We start from the raw sequence: 17225 nt of genomic DNA, 5'->3' as shown, positions 1-17225 counted from the left end.
CTGCTGCCTAGAACTTTGATTGGCATTTCAATAGGACTCCACCAAATTGGAGGTTGGTCCCAGGAAACCCATCCTCCTGGATACCAAGGACTGTAATTCCAGGCGTCTGATCTGAGAAAATACTGTCTATGAGAACAGGACATTTAAAAAGTCAAGGCCAACTGTGAAAGCCAATGAGAAGCAAGCCAAGGACACGAGTACTGAGGATTTGTAGATGCTTCGTTATGGAGATGAGCTGTATTTCTAATTCCAGTTCGTCCTGCTTGTGTGGTTGCCAACGAAATGGCAGAGAGCAAACATATTTCATATATTTCCCACCCCCCACCCCAAATCGATCTCCTCCAGAGAGAATTATCTACTGCAGTCTCTTTTTAGATTTAAAGCGTTACAAAAATTGTAGCTTTGAGGATATGAAGTTGCTAGAATGTCTTGGGTAAAAATTTGATTTTGGATGTTAAAATTTGAAATCTGGTCTCTTCAGCTTTGAAACGTCATTATAAAAAGAAAGAAATTGAGGTCCCTCAGGGTTATTCTCAACTTCTCCTTCCATAAATAGTCACCAAGTTCTAAATCACCCCTGCAGTTCTCCAGAGCTTGGTGCCATTCACGCTTTACCTGCTGCACTAGCCGTGACCTCTCCATGCGACCTGAATTCCATCAGGGACAGAGCTCCCCTCCCTGTCTCCCTCCCTTACTCATCCCCCCCCTCTCTTTTTTTTCCCCCTTCCTTCTTTCCTTTTCTTTGGTCTTTAATCATTTTGATGAATGATAAGGTAATATGTGGTTTTATACATAAGAATAAAAATAGGAACATACAAGAATATACCTGCTGACGTGGAGAAGTCTAGTTTGCAGGATGAAAAAAAGAAATCTAACAGTGTTTTACCAAAAGGTTACCAATAGTATATGAACACGCTAATTTATTAAAGGGTCTATTTTGACCCGAAATGATTTAAAGTATGAAAAATATTGTAAAGATCATTTCCAGTTAGTTATTCACAGGTTTTTCTCCATTGGGTTTGGCACTGACATATCTACTCTCATGTTAATATTATGTGGACTAATTATTACAGGTTTCGAGTATTTTTTTTGCGTATTTACAAAGATCCCCTGATAATTTCCTAAACATTTTCTTGACTTGTCCTTCCCTTTTTTTTCTTTTTCTTTTTTCTTTTTTTTTTTTTTTTTTTTCTGGTGGGACCAGATACATTTTAAAATCTCCTGGCCAAGAGTCTTTAAAAATTCTTTTGAGATTTCAATCACGATGAATTTGGCAGTGATTGACGTCTTTATAAGTTCGCATTTTCCCATTCCATAATGCGTATGTCACATTTCATTTCAATCTTATTTTGTGCCTATTTAAAGCTTCATTGTTGTTTTCTCTTTGTGGCCTTCATCAAAGTTTGGAGTTTGCCTCTTACTCCTAGGGTACATTCTCGCTTTGCAAACGAGGAGTTTTGGAAACCGCCAACTGTATTCTTGCCATCAATTGGGATGACATGTTGCCTCTCTTCCGACAGACACTTCCCTTTGCTATCGTGGGGAATTAGAAGGTTTGCTAAAATTATTAGGAAAGAGAAATTCTCTCTTACCTGCAGCTGCTAAACCAAGAGCATGCAGAATTGGGCAGGCTTTTTTTGCTGCTGTTTTTGCCAACAAGTACAAAATCAAGTTTTGAAGGAGGCCGCGCATGATGAACCAGAACCCAAAGGTGAAGAGACAGCTGTGAAGACGTTACTTGAAGCAATTGGAATCATTTATGTCTCACCCACATCTACCCAACGGACACTTGAGTCCAGTGTATCAAAACCTCCCTCATCTTTTTTTTTGGTTTTATCAATGAAGGTTCTATCACTTAAGACGCGTACATACTGCATTTCATGTTCTATTTCTTGATCTTGTAAAATTATTATTGTTATAAAGGTAAATCCCATTTTACAGGAGGATGGAAACCAATACCCAGTCCCCCCCCCCCATGAAAAGTGACGCAGTTTGCCTGTTATTTTTTTCCCTCATTACTTCTGGCTACATTTTGTGTTACCAGGGACAGCAATTCAAGCGCTCAGCAAGCTCTACTTTTGGGAGCTCTGCTCTTTGTCTCTGTGTGTTCGTTTTTGCATCACGGTCAGGAGAATGACATCTATGATTTCTGCTTTTTGTAACTTGTGAAGTTTTGCTTTGCAGCTTGCTGTCACATCCTACCATGCCCCACGTACTTGACTTCATAAGCATATTGGTAGGAATTAGCATTCTGCATTCACTAGACTCAAAGATTCTTTCCTTCCTTCATCCTTCTTTTAGTCCTACTGCATCTATGTAACAAGACTTGTTAGTTTTAATGTTCAAGTTTTTTCTACCTTTACGCTTTCTTTTGTGACCTGCCAACTTTTGAGAGAGGGAATGGACTTGCCCTGTTATTATCCAAGTTTTTGCCTTATTAATGTAAACGATATGTTTCTGGGAACCTAAATATTGAAGAACTATTTCTTTTCAGAACTACTTACCTCACGTCAATTTTGGCTAATATTAATGCTGCTTCACGTTTTTTAAAAAAATGTTATTGGGGCGCCTGGGTGGGGCAGTCGGTTAAGCGTCCGACTTCAGCCAGGTCACGATCTCGCGGTCCGGGAGTTCGAGCCCCGCGTCGGGCTCTGGGCTGATGGCTCAGAGCCTGGAGCCTGTTTCCGATTCTGTGTCTCCCTCTCTCTCTGCCCCTACCCCATTCATGCTCTGTCTCTCTCTGTCCCAAAAATAAATAAAAAACGTTGAAAAAAAAATTAAAAAAAATGTTATTAAAAAATGTTTATTTCTTGAGAGAGAGAGAGAGTGGGGAATGGGCAGAGAGAGAGGGAGAGAGAGACAGAAAATCTCAAGCAGGCCCTGCATTGTCAGTACCCCACTCCGGGCTTCATCCCAGGAACTATGAGATCATGATCTGAGCTGAGATCAAGAGTCAGACGCTTAACTGACTGAGCCACCCAGCAACCCCCCCCACCCATACCATTTTACTTTTTTGTTTAGCATTTCTTCGTTATAACCCGTGTGTGTGTGTGTGTGTGTGTGTGTGTGTGTGTGTGTGTCTGTGTGTGTATTAGGTCATGAAATCACTGATGAGTAAAATATCCACTTAACATGCAAGATAGACCAATGAGGTTTAATATAACAGTATGAAAACTTTCATTGATATGGTTTCAGGTTCTACATTCTAAATAACATTTACAAAATGAGCACTTGTGAAGAGTAGGTGTAGTTTCAAAGGAGAGTATCCATATTTATCTGAGAAGGCTCTGAAAATCACCCTCCCCTTCTCCAACTGCATATATGTGTGAGGCCAGTTTTTTTTTCCCCACTTACTTCAACTAAAACAAAAGGGCACAAAACATTTCAGGCAGAGGCAGTAGGAGAAACCAGTTGTCTTCCAAGAAGTCAGAAACTAGAGACATTTGCAAAAGGTAAAAACTATGCTTTCTTCTCACTGAATTCGTTGTGGCTTGGGGAAAGACAGTCATTTTTAATGGGTCGTTTCTGTGAAAGTGTAATGGATTTATTGATGCTATTTTGAGTTAGTCAATAAGTATTTTCAAAACGTTTTAGTTCTAATTTTGAAGACATTACATCGTGATAGCCGTAGCCCACGTGAACAAGAGACGGGGAGGCCATTCGGTGGGTTATTGACAAGTTGGCCACGTCCTATTCCCAGTTTCTGTCATCTCTCGACTGGAAGTACCAGCGGGGCTACTGTCTCCATTTGTTGCCATTTTTCACAGAAGTTCCCTTCTCAGTTTGTTTCGGGACGTTGTTTCTCCAGTCATTGGGTCCCATCAGAGTTTCGTCACTGAGAGTCTTCAGAAAGTTTGCTATGCTGTAAGGGATACAGGATAGGGAGACCGGGGATGCTCCTGGTCCTATATTTGATCCTAAGCCACCATTACAAAGTACGGAAGCAGAAACTACCCTAGTGACTCTGGTAAAGATAACGATGAAGGGGATACTCTCCTTTGGTTGAGTGTTGCTCTCATCAGAGTCGGTATTCAGCTAATATGCGCCAGGATGTCCACACTAGCTGTATCTGGTTAGCATCCATTTCCTTTGACTCCTGCCTCTGCTATGCTTGCTATTTAATAGTATGAATATCATATTTAGCTGTGATGCTCGCAAGGTATGAAAAGAACAACCTGGTGGTCTGGAAACACCGATAAAGGAAATATCATTCTGGAAGCCCTTCTTTTCACGATTTTTTTTTTTCAGTTGGGAAAGTTGCCAACATCTTGTTTCTCTGCTTCTTTGTTACAGGAATCTATCAAGAGATCCAAAGAGGATACGCCTGTACACTTGATAGAGAGCAAGACGTAAGGTAGACATCCTCACCCGAACATGTCTTTTTCTTAACCTGTTGCCGAGCCTTAATTTCCATCCAGTAGAACCACAAAACGTGGATGCGTGATTTGCCTACTTATCTACTCTGACATGGCCTAATGCCAATATGGTCCCAACCTTTCAGCAAGCCATTCCCACATAAACCTGCAGTCTTTACCTCCCGGGGTGAGATGCAAATATCAGAAAGGATTAAATACCTTAACCAGGAGGTCACTGTCTTGTTTAGGCTTCCTCTTGGATTTTATTCTTAAGATCATAGGAGTGCTATTTTTTTTTTTTTTTAAAGATGGTCAAGGTCTGCTGACCATCCTCTCACACATCTGCAGCAGATTGCCTGGAGCTAACTCTGAGAACAGCTCCAAGGAGCCAGACATAAAAAGAATACAAAAATAAACGGGGATTCACATGTTGGTATGGTGGAATCTTAGGCAACGAAAGAGAAAACCCCGGAAATAGCATTTTGTCCGGAAGAAAGAGAGCTTGAGATCTCTGGGACGCTGGAGGTGGTTAAAAGGCTCTTCAAATTGCAGGCTTGGAGATTTCCTCAAAATGCCTCCCGCACAGCTGTCCTCTTAATGTACCTTTCAGAGGCTCAGCTGTGGTCTGTAATGGTTTTAAAAGGTTACACTCCCATGTAAGGATTTTACCCCTTTTTTCTGTAAGCAACTGTTACTGAGAGTATCACAAAATAGGCCTTTGAAGTGGGGAAAACTCAAACACCGAAGACATCCACAGAAAGATTTCAAATTTGGAAGATGAATACCTACTCTAGGATGCATTTGGGGCGGGGGTGGGGTGGGGAAAGCAGTGTCCAGTAAATTCTGCTGGCAGTTTAAGGGCTCTTGGGGCCGGGCCCTGAAAATGGGACACTTGCAGATAAGACATCGCCAACGATAGTTAGGGCTAATTTCGGAGCCCTGATAACTGCTTGCAATTGCATAAACTGATCTCTGCAAGCAGGGGCTCTCAGCGCGTCCCTGGGCTAATAGCAAAAGCATCGCCTGGGAACCTACTGGAAATGTTCATCCTGCGGACCTACCCCAGTTCTACGGAGTCAGACAGTCTGCAGGTAGGTCCCACAGTCAATTGTAACAAACTTCCCCTTGGGATTCCAAGCCAGGCTACGCTTTAGGAAGTACTGTCATGGAATGTGTCCCCAGGAAGAATGGCATCAAAGGTCACAGCTGTCCTACTCTCCCCTCAGACGTTTCTAGCTCTTCTTTACCTACTTCTTTATAATTAAATAACGTGTAGCTACAACCGCAAAGGCCGGGCAGAAATTTCCAAAGCAGCGTGGGCAAAGCTTGCCATTTGACAAATAACCTGAACCTTTGACCTCCTTACAGGACACATGTATGGGCTCCTTAGAATTTCCCTGGTGCTGCTCCTCTAGCTTTTTTTTTTTTTTTTTTTTTTAAGTTTATTTATTTATTGAGAGAGAGAGGGAATCCCGAGCAGTTTCGCGGTGTCAGTGCAGAGCCTGACGCGGGCTCGAACCCACTAACCATGGGATCGTGACCTGAGCCAAAAATCAAGAGTCTGACGCTTAATCCACTGCGCCACCCAGGCGCCCCTCCTCTAGCTTTTCAGACCTGCTTCTGGCTTCATCCTCACTGGGCGGCCACATCGAATTCCTTTGTTCCACTGATTTTCTCAGCTCCCTTGGTGTTTTGTTCTCAACTCTGCATACTTCCTCCATTTGCTGTCCCTCCTTCCACAGGCCCTCAGGATGGAAACAAGCCAAGGAGCCCAGAAGCAGGGCCACGTCCAGGAAGCCAACATTGCCCAGGAAAGGTAACTAACCCTTTCCTGTCTGTCTCCCAATCCATTCTTTTTAAAATTCAGGATCTGCTTTCTGATGTATCTAATGCAATTGCCATTTCAGGAACGAAGAAACCCAGCAGGACAGAGGCTCAAAATCACTCCCAAGTGACGATTCTCAAATGCTTCATCTGGGAGCCAAACCCGTTTTGACGCGCCTGCAAACTCCTTGTTGCCTCTTCCTCGAGGCGTCACCCCGTGTGTGTTAGCCGCTCGTGTTGGCTGTAAGGTCCATCCTGTGCTTGTGGTTTGTGGGGGCACCTGTTTGGGGCTTGAGAGTTATAGGTATTGCTGAGTTTGCTTAGTTCTACTTATAAAGAAAACAAAGCCAAATGCTTTTGCTCCAGCTACAGATCACTGGGGAGAAGGAAAAACTGTTTTTAATCATTCAGCCTGTCTTCCCTCTTCTTTCACATTCCCTCTGTATTCCTTTTTCATCTTCACTTAAGAAATGCCTTCTGCCCCTCCCCTGCTCATGCTCTGTCTCAAAAAAAAAAAATAAATAAATAAATAAATAAAAAATGCCCTTGGGAGACACCACTGAGGTTGAAGGGGGGTGGGGGAGACAAAGATGGGACTTGCCCTGGCGCGCTTTGCAGGTCAGGTGTCAGGCAAAGGAAGAAAACGGAACGTATGGAAAGGAAGAACATATTTTTGTGATTTGTTTTTTTTTTCTTTAATCAATATGTTAGCAGGACGAAAATTAATCAGGTTTTTTAAGCTGAAACTGAGGGTGCGGAAGAAGGGGTATGGTTGGTTGTCTTTATCTGTGTTACAGTAGAAGCTCAGAGAAAGGGGCTCAGGCTGTGGCAGGAAGGATGGGAGCACGATTGAGTCGGGAAGGAGGGCCCGGGGTTGCTGGCCGTGGTGGTCCAGGACCAGTGACCCTGGACTTGAGCAAGGAGCTTCAGCTGAGGCTAAGGGCAGTGCTGCCCGTGAGCCTCTCGTGGGCTCCTGGATGGCTTCTGCAGTCTCTTGCACGATAAGGGTCTCCTGGCCAATCACCACCCCGAGTTCAAATCCTGGCTCTCTTCACTTTGACCAGTGTGATTTGGGGCAACTAAATCCATATCTGAGGCTCTTTAGTGTATCTGCTAACGCAGAGTGATTTAATGCCCTGCTCTGACCACGCTGCCTTACTAGGATGTGTTACCCATTTGTGGGACCCGGTGGCGAAGAAGAGGAGAAACGCCTCCTTCAAAAGTTGCTGTCTAGACAATTGACACAAAGCGTTAAAGCCCGCACAGGGCCCTTAGTGCAGAGCCCTGTGGCTCTGCCCCGGTCACACGCCCGCCCGGGAAGCCTGCTCTATATAGCCTGGAGGTAATCATCCCTGAGCCCCTGGGGGATGGTCTGGCTCAGGAAGACTCAGATTAAGCCAACACAAGTTGACCCTGTGCCGAGGACCCGGCAGGCCTCACGCTGCTCTGCACGGACCTGCTGTGAGCAGGTTACAGGGATGGTTTGAAGCACACAGTCTGTTATGGATGTGTTTAAATAGATCTAAAAGCTTTCAGCTTGGTTTTTTTTTTCCCCCAAGTTGAACCCCCAAGCTTACTAAGGCCAAATGGGATCACAAATGCAGACTGCATGGCCCATCGTAGAAACCAACCGACGTTTCCCCGTATTTGTTCCCGGAATCCCCCGCAAGAGGGTCAGGAGATCGCTGCTTGCAGGGCGGGCCCTCGGTTTCGGCAACAGAGCCGGGGAATCAAAAGCTCCGTAGCTGCCGCATGGGAACCTGCCTTTGTACCAATGTCCCCAGAGGCTCTCACGTCTCCACGGCTTTCACCTGACTGCAGTGAACCCGATACCCATCGGCACCCTCCCCATTTGAAAGATAATCTTCATGCATAATTCCTGCTCGGCCGAATGACGCCTAGCTATCACCAGAAACGCGTGACCCTTAACAACGACAGCTCTCATTTTCCAGAGCGATGAGCATCGCACCAATTCGAACAACGCAAGCCACGGCGCACGAGCATTTTCTATGCGCCAAGCGCTTGTTTAATCCCACAATGACTTCCGAGGTGGGGGTTGCCCACCCGTGTTCTAGGAAAGGAACCGGATGCTCAGAGAGACTAAAAGACTTGGAGCCAGCAAGCAGCAGTGTTGTGATGGAAGCCTGGCTTTTTGGCGGGCCCAACATCCACAGCGTTCCATTCTTTCCACGTGAGACCGACTACCTTGCCAGGTAGGAAAAAAATTACCAGTGCGGGTAAATTGTCCCCATAAACTTCCTTTCTTTTTTTTTTTTTTGTGATGTAGGTGCATTGGCCTTCCTTGCAGCAAACTTGGAGCTTGGAGAAAGAACCTTCTGGAGAACCACAGGGTCTCTTGCTTGGCAAGAGGCCCTCAAAGGAGAAGCGTTATTGAACCGCACTGTTTTCTCTTGTCCGAAGCTAACCCCAGCATATGCCTCGCGAGACCTCTGTCACTACATTTTTTAGTTAATAAATCTGGCTTAAAATTCTCCCCAGATGACTGATGCGAGAGACAAAGAGATGCGTTTAAAACCTCCAAGTGGGGGCGCCTGGGTGGCGCAGTCGGTTAAGCGTCCGACTTCAGCCAGGTCACGATCTCGCGCTCCGTGAGTTCGAGCCCCGCGTCGGGCTCTGGGCTGATGGCTCAGAGCCTGGAGCCTGTTTCCGATTCTGTGTCTCCCTCTCTCTCTGCCCCACCCCCGTTCATGCTCTGTCTCTCTCTGTCCCAAAAATAAATAAAAAAAACGTTGAAAAAAAAAATTAAAAAAAAAAAAAAAAAAAAACACCTCCGAGTGGAGGTACGAGGAGAAAGCTGCATAAGGTAACTGAGAAGGAAAACACCAAAGGAGGTTTGTATTACATCCACTTCTCTCTTTAGTGCAGCGATGGACATTTGGGCTCTTTCCATCTTTTGGCTGTTGTCGATGGCGCTGCCACAAACATGGGGGTGCATGCGTCCCTTCGAAACAGCACACCTGTGTCCCCTGGATGAATGCCTAGTAGGGCAATTGCTGGGGTAGGGGAGTTCTATTTTTAGTTTTTTGAGTATGGAGGAACCTCCATACTATTTCCCAGAGTGGCTGCACCAGTTAGCATTCCCACCAACAGTGTGAGAGGGTTCCCCTCTCTCCGCGGCCTCGCCGACGTATGTTGTCTCTTGTGTGGTTCATTGTAGCTATTCTGAAGGGGTGAGGTAGGAGGTGATTGTGATTTTGACCCACATTTCCCTGATGAAAAGTGGTGATGAACATCTTTTCGTGTGCCTGTGGGCCACCCGGAGGTCTTCCTTGGAGAAAAGTCTGTTCATATCTTCTGCTCCTTTTTTAACTGGATTATTTGCTTTCCGGGTGTTGGGTTTTATAGATTCTTTATATATTTTGGAGACTGTCCCTCTATGAAGCATGGCGTTTGCAAATCTCTTCTCCCAATCTTTAGGTTGACTTTTACGTTTACCGATTGTTTCCTTTGCTACCCTGAAGCCTTTTATTTTGATGTAGTCCCGATAGTTGATTTTTGCTCGAATGAGCGAATTTTTAACCGTTCCTTTTCATACATACGGAGCACAAGGAAGGAAGAAGAGACGTTGTATAGCTTGGTCGTCTTTTTATTTTAACTTTCATTCCTTAGTTTTCTTTTTTTTTTTTTCCAACGTTTTATTTTTTATTTTTCGGACAGAGAGAGACAGAGCATGAACGGGTGAGGGGCAGAGAGAGAGAGGGAGACACAGAATCGGAAACAGGCTCCAGGCTCCGAGCCATCAGCCCAGAGCCCGACGCGGGGCTCGAACTCCCGGACCGCGAGATCGTGACCTGGCTGAAGTCGGACGCTTAACCGACCGCGCCACCCAGGCGCCCCTCATTCCTTAGTTTTCATTGTGAGCCACGAGGGGAGGCAGAATTATGGACATTTGATACAAATAACATGGATCAAACTCCAGAGTTCTAATTTACTCCTGCCTAATCAATTTGGGTTAATAAGAATTGCTCAGCCTGCCTATTCGTATGTCTCATAATTAGCATGCCTCACAAAATTTGATGGACATTAGCAAAGAAATATAACCCATGGCAAGATGGAAAAGCATACACACCTATGCTTAAAGCAAATACCTGTTCTTACGATTTAGTGTCAACGAGTTACATAACTGGCCAAAGTAAATTTACTTAGAACTTTTCTTAAGTAAAGAAATGTGTGGATGTTGTTCTCTTTACGTCTTGGGTCTGGATTTTCTCCTTCTACCACAAGCCCATGGGATCGCCAGTAGATGTTCAACAACCAGCTTGTCAGAGGCAGAAAAAAAAGAATTTGCAGCATTTGCGGATTTCCATGTCATAAAAACTCCCACATGGCTGACTTTAGCTGTGCGCATGAAATAACTAAAACAGAAGATGGGAAGAAATGCAAATAATCAACTCCTACAAATGACTATACCCTGGTTCCTGCACACAACGGTCCATAATTATTTTTGAACTGATAGGGACTTTATTGGTACCTATAGTTTCCCACAGATTTAGTTGACTTTCTTGAATTTTGCGTATTTTCTCAATGTGAAAATACTAGAATATATTGAATTTATTTATCAATTTTTCCTATTGATCTTTGGTGTTCCTGTGGGTTTTGTTAATAATAGCGGATACTTCCATAGCATTTGCTTTGTACCAGGCATAGTTATATTTCCCATTATTCTTTTTATTCTTTCGACAATCCTAGGAGATATTTTACCAATGAGTATGATCCTGTCCGTAGGCTTTTCATAGATGTATTTTGTCATCCCAAGGAATTTCCTTTCTGTGTCTAATTAGCTCAAATTTTTTACCATGAATGGATTTAAAATTTTGTGATGCTGTTATCTTTATTGAGATGACCATATATGTTTCTTCTTTATTTTGTACATATAGTGAATTGCATTAATTGCTAATGTAATCTTGGATTCCTGAGATAAATTTGACCTGAGCTGGATGAATTTTCCCGTTTCCATAGTGCCTCACATGATTTATCCATATTTGTCAAAGATTTTTATATCTGTGGTCAAAAGGGGATAATGAATTATAGTTTTCAACTCCTTGAATGTGTTTTTCTGGATTTTGTATCAAAGTAATGTTGGTCTTATGAGTTTGAAAGTGTTTTTCTAATTTCTAAGAGAGTCAGTATAGGATTGGTATTCACCTGTGACGTAATCTCTGCTTATGTTTCTTTGGGGAAACTTAACTACCAGTTTACTAGATTTAATACATATAGAGTAACTCAGATATTCAATTAAAAAATTTTTTTTTGCTGTTTATTCATTTTTGAGAAAGACGGCAAGACAGAACACAAACAGGGGAGGGACAGAGAGAGAGGGAGACACAGAATCTGATGCAGGCTCCAGGCCCTAAGCTGTCAGCACAGAGCCTGATGCAGGGCTCGATCCCATGAACCGTGAGGTCACAGCCTAAACTGAAGTCGGACGCTTAACCCACTGAACCACCCAGGTGCCCCTCAGGTATTCTATTTTTGTATCAGTTTTGGTAATTTGTGTCTTTCAAGAAATTCACCCATTTCAAGTAAATTGTAGATTTTTTTCAAATATTTCAAATATTTTTCAAATATTCTTATATTACCCATGAAATTCTCACGGGAATTGAAGAGAACTCCATTTTTACTCCGGATATTGTTAATTTTTTAAGTATGTTTTTACTGATTATGCAACTCTAGACTGGTAGTGTTTTTACTTTCAATATGTCCAGCGTTTCTGATAGAAAGTCAGTTGTTTTTGATTATATTTAAGCTGTTTTAAATTCAAAAATTTTAAATTTTAAATAAGTCTTCTTATTGTAGACTATAATGTTATGTAGAAAAAAACACTAGAATAGGGGCATCTGGGTGGCTCAGTCGGTTAAGCATCCAAATCTTGGTTTATGCTCAGGTCATGATCTCATGGTCGTGAGCCCATGAAAAGCTCTGTGCTGAGTGTGGATCCTACTTAAGATTCTCTCTCTCTCTCTCTCTCTCTCTCTCTCTCTCTTTCTCTCTCTCTCTCTCTCCCTTTGCCCCTCTACTCTACTGACTCTCTCTCTCTCTCTGAAAGATAAAAGAAACAGCACTCGAATCAACAATGAGTTTTTATTACTAGTAACAGAGTTCAGTAAGTTTTCCAGATGTATGACCAGCTTTAAAAAAAACAAAACAAAACAAAACAATATATGGGGCTACTGGGTGCTCAGTCAGTTAAGCATCCCACTTCAGCTCAGGTCATGATCTCACAGTTGGTGAGTTCAAGTCCCATGTCAGGCTTTGTGCTGACAACTGGGAGCCTGGAACCTGCTTCTAATTCTGTGTCTCCCTCTCTCTCTGCCCCTCCTCTGATTACACTCTGTCTCTCTCTATCTCTGTCTCTCTGTCTCTCTCTCTCAAATAAATAAACATTTTTAAAAATTTAAAAAAAAATAGATAATTGGACATCCATTGGCCAAAAATTCCCCCAAAACAAAACCACAAACAAAACAAAAACTTGATCTAAACCTTACACCTTCCGTAAAAATTAACTCAAGATAAATCATGAACTTAAATGTAAATTATAAAAATTCTGGAGAAGACTATAGGAAAAAAAATATTCAAGTCCCTAGAACTAGGCAAAAGCTTTTTATTTTTATTTTATTTTATTTTTTAACTTATTTTAAAATATAATTTATTGTCAAATTCGCTTACATACAACACCCAGTGCTCATCCCAAATGCCCTCCTCAATGCCCATCACCCACTTTCCCCTCCCCTCCACCCCCCCCCATCAACCCTCAGTTTGTTCTCTGTATTCAAGAGTCTCTTGTGGTTCCCCTTCCCCTCCCCCATGGTCTTCTGTTAAGTTTCTCAAGATCCGCATATGAGTGCAGACATATGATATCTGTCCTTCTCTGACTGACTTATTTCACTTAGCATAAAGCCCTCCAGCTCCATCCACGTTGCTGCAAATGGCATGATTTCATTCTCTCTCATTGCCAAGTAGTATTCTATTGTATATATAAACCACATCTTCTGTATCCATTCGTCAATTGATGGACATTTAGGATCTTTCCGTAATCTGGCTATTGTTGAAAGTGCTGCTATAAACATTGGGGTACATGTGCTTCTTCGAATCAGCACTCCTGTATCCTTTGGATAAATTCCTAGTAGTGCAATTGCTGGGTCATAGGGTAGATCTATTTTTAATTTTTGAGGAATCTCCACAGTGTTTTCCAGAGCGGCTGCACCAGCTTGCATTCCCACCAACAGTGCAAGAGGGTTCCCGTTTCTCCACATCCTCGTCAGCATCTATAGTTTCTTGAGTTGTTCATTTTAGCCACTCTGACCGGTGTGAGGTGACATCTCAGTGTGGATTTGATTTGTATTTCCCCGATGAGTGGGACCCTTTCCTACAGGACCTTGATACATAAGTGTTTATTGTAGTGAAAGAGTGACAGGCTGGGAACTACCCAGAAGTTTAAAAAAAAACCAAACACTGAATAAAAATTTGGTTACTTCTCAAAATTTCATTTTAGCTTTGGTTTTCAGTGGTTTAATTAAGGTGCTCTAGGTGGAATTTTCTTCTAATTTATTTTGATTGGGCTCACTAAGTTTCTTATACACGCGGGCCAATGTTTTATACCTATTTTGGAAAGTCTCAGCAATTGCTTCTTAAAAATGTTGTCTGCTTCCTTCTGTCTCTAATATTCTGGCAATTCAATTAATCATGTATTAAACCATTTGAAATCATTCTGTTATGTTATTTTCTTCTTAATTAATTGATTGGAGGGTGCCTGGGTAGCTCAGTCGGTTAAGCATCAGACTCTTGGTTTCGGCTCAGGTCATGATCTCGCAGTTCATGAGTTCGAGCCCTGCATTGGGCTCCACGCTGACAGTGCGGCACCCACCTGGGATTCTCTCTCTCTCTCTCTCTCTCTCTCTCTCTCTCTCTTTCTCTCAATAAATAAACTTAAAATGGGGCGCCTGGGTGGCTCAGTTGGTTGGGCGACCGACTTCAGCTCAGGTCATGATCTCGCAGTTTGTGAGTTCCAGCCCCCCGTTGGGCTCTGTGCTGACAGCTCAGAGCCTGGAGCCTGCTTCAGATTCTTTGCCTTTCTCTCTCCCTACCCCTCCCCTGCTCATGCCTGTGTCTCTCTGTCTCTCAATAATAAATAAATGTTAAAATTTTTTTAATTAAAAAAATAACTTAAAAAATAGTAATTGATTGTTGATTTCCCAAATTGTCTTTAGTTTGAATAGTTTATAGTGGACTTTTATTTATTTATTTTTTTTTTAGTTTTACCAATCATATTTTATTGCTTCTATTTTGCACATCCAATAAATTATTAACATCACATAATAAAGTTTTCAGCTCTAGAATTTCTGCACGTTTATTTATTTATTTTTAATTAAGAGAGTTTAGTTTTGGGGTAAGTTTTAGATTCACATGCAACTTGGACTGAGAGCAAATAGGGTTTTTACAGGCCCTATCAACCTGCCCCCCAGTTTCCCTCTTAACTAACATTCAGGTGGTCATTTGTTATAATTGATGAACCAATATTTACACATTATTAACTTAAATTCTACAGTTGACATCAGGGTTTACTCCCTGTGATATACATTCTATGGAGTAACAAATGTAAAACGATACGCATCCATCGTTACAGTAGCATACAGAATAGCTTCATTGCACTAAAAATTCCCTGTGCTCACCTATTCATCCCCTTTTTCCTTCCCCAGAAACCCTGGCAACCACGGATCGTTGTTTGTGTCTGAGCCTTTCTTTTCCCAAAATGTCATATAGCTAAATCCATATGGTACATAGCCTTTCAGAGCAGCTTCCTTCACTTAACAATATGCCTTTGAACATCCCGTGTGTCTTTTCACGGATTGATAGCTCATTTTATTCTATTGCTAAACAATATCCCCTTGTATGGGTATACTACATTGTATTCATTACATATACATTGTATTCATTTCTCCATTCATCTATTTCACTGAAAAACAGCCTGATTTCTTCCAATATTTCTCAGTTATAGGCAAAGCTACTAGAAACAAAACAAATAAACACGCCCAAAGTAGAATCAGACCTATGAATGCAGAGAACAAACTGATGGTTGCCAGAGGGCAGGGGTTGGGGGATGGGCCAAATGGGTAAAGGCCAGTGGGAGATACAGGCGTCCAGTTTGGGGATGAATAAGTCATGAGAATGAAAGGTACGACCTAGGGAATACACTCAGTGATGCGCCAGTGGTGTCGTGTGGTAATAGACGGGAGCTACACTTGTGGTGAGCACGGCAGAACATCTACAGAAGTTGAATCACTGTGTGATACACCCGAAACTCACGTAACACTGTGTGTCAAATACACTCCAATAAAAAATTTAAAATAAACACCCAAATAAATAAATCTATAACTATTCCTGTACAGGAATTTGTGCGAATCGGCTAACTTCGGTAAATACCAAGGAGCGTGATTGCTGAGTCCTAGGGTAAAGGTACATTTAGATAGTTTGAAACAGCCAAACGGTCATCCAAAGAGCTGTACCATATTGTATTCCTGCTGTCGACCAAAGTTACTATTGTTCCACATCTCTGCTGTCATTTGTTGTTGCCAGCGTTTTGGATTTTGGCCATTCTAATAGTCGTGTGGTGATAGCTCATCGTTCTATTAATTCACGATTCCCTGGTAACGTCTGATACGAGGCATTCTTCCCTATGCTTATCTTCCATCTGCGTATCTTGTTTGGCAATGTGTCCGTTACGGTGCTTGGCCCATTTTTTAATCTGGTCGCTTGTTTTCTTATTGTTGAAGTGTGAAAAGTGCATGCAAATGTTGCGACCAGTCCTTTATCAGGTATGCGTTCTGCAAATATTTTCTCCCAGCCGGTGGCTTGTCCTTTTATTTTCTTAACAGTATCTTGTGAGGGGCAGATACTTTTCATTTTAATGCAGTCCAATGTATCACTTTTGGTGCTGTGTCTAACACGTTATTGCCAAACCTGAGGTCATCTAGATTTTCCTATACGTTATCTCCCAGGGGTTTTATACTTTGCATTTTACATTTACATCGATGCTTCCTCTTGAGCTAACTTTCACGAAAAGCGTGAGGTCTGTACCTAGATTACGTTTTCTCACATGTAGAAGTACAGTTGTTTCAAAATCATTTGCTTAAAAGACTATCCTTTCTCTATTAAATTGCATTTGCTCCTTTTACAGACATCAATTAATTACATTTGATCCATTTCTGGGTTCTCTATTTTTAACTATTCATGTAATCTTCCTTATATATTTATATGTATGGTGTATAATACCACCCAGATTATATGTATACATTTGTAGTACATATTTCTATACATTTACTTTTCTGTTTCATTTTTCTCTGCTGAAATTCTCCATCACCTAACCCACTTTTTTCCATATTTTCCTATGATTTCTTTCCCAGATTTGTGATACTTTTTTTCAATACATTGTTTTTAAATTTTAATGTCGGAATCTCTATGGGTCTGCTTTTATTGTCTATTTTTGCCTTGGCTCGTGTGTCATATTTTCAAACCTTTTATATCTTTCGTGCATCTTTGTTGCATTCTGGACATCGGATTTAAGCACGAACAATAGAGACTGGAGTTAATGCTATTTTTCACCACAGGGGGTACACGAAGTCTATTGCCAGGAAGCTAAGGAGAGAGATGGTGCGTTGGATTTCTTCAGGTATTGAGCTGGGTTTGAGCTGTGTGTAGCTTTATTTAGTTTCAATTCATATTTGGTTTTTAAAATCTTCATGGTGAACCTGTCTTTTTTGTTTTTTGATTTTAGGGCTCTTTGTCTTACTTTTTTTTTTTTTTTGGAATATAAGTATTACATGGCTCTGAGAGATTTCCTTCTTCTTTTTTTAAAGTTTATTTATTTATTTTGAGAAAGAAAGCACGAGTGGGGGAGGGGCAGAGAGGGAGAGCGGTGGAGAGAGAATCCCAAGCAGGCTCTGCGCTGTCAGCACGGAGCCCACGGCGGGGCTCGATCCCACAAACTGAGAGATCGTGACCTGAGCTGAAATCAAGAGTCGGCCGCTG

At 42.1% G+C, this 17225-nt stretch overlaps 1 long non-coding RNA gene across 1 annotated transcript; it reads left to right on the top strand.

The window, feature by feature from the left end:
- Window positions 1–3365: 3365 nt before the first annotated feature.
- LOC121033437 (uncharacterized) lies at window positions 3366–8663 on the top strand. Its single transcript, XR_005791899.1, has 4 exons — window positions 3366–3452; window positions 4294–4354; window positions 6098–6171; window positions 6263–8663. It is a non-coding gene; the product is annotated as an uncharacterized LOC121033437 (long non-coding RNA).
- Window positions 8664–17225: the final 8562 nt, after the last annotated feature.

Source organism: Herpailurus yagouaroundi, unplaced genomic scaffold (genome assembly GCF_014898765.1).
Source record: "Herpailurus yagouaroundi ecotype Mexico unplaced genomic scaffold, PumYag 159, whole genome shotgun sequence".
Classification (NCBI taxonomy): domain Eukaryota; kingdom Metazoa; phylum Chordata; class Mammalia; order Carnivora; family Felidae; genus Herpailurus; species Herpailurus yagouaroundi.
This window is presented reverse-complemented; position numbering and strand designations above follow the sequence as displayed.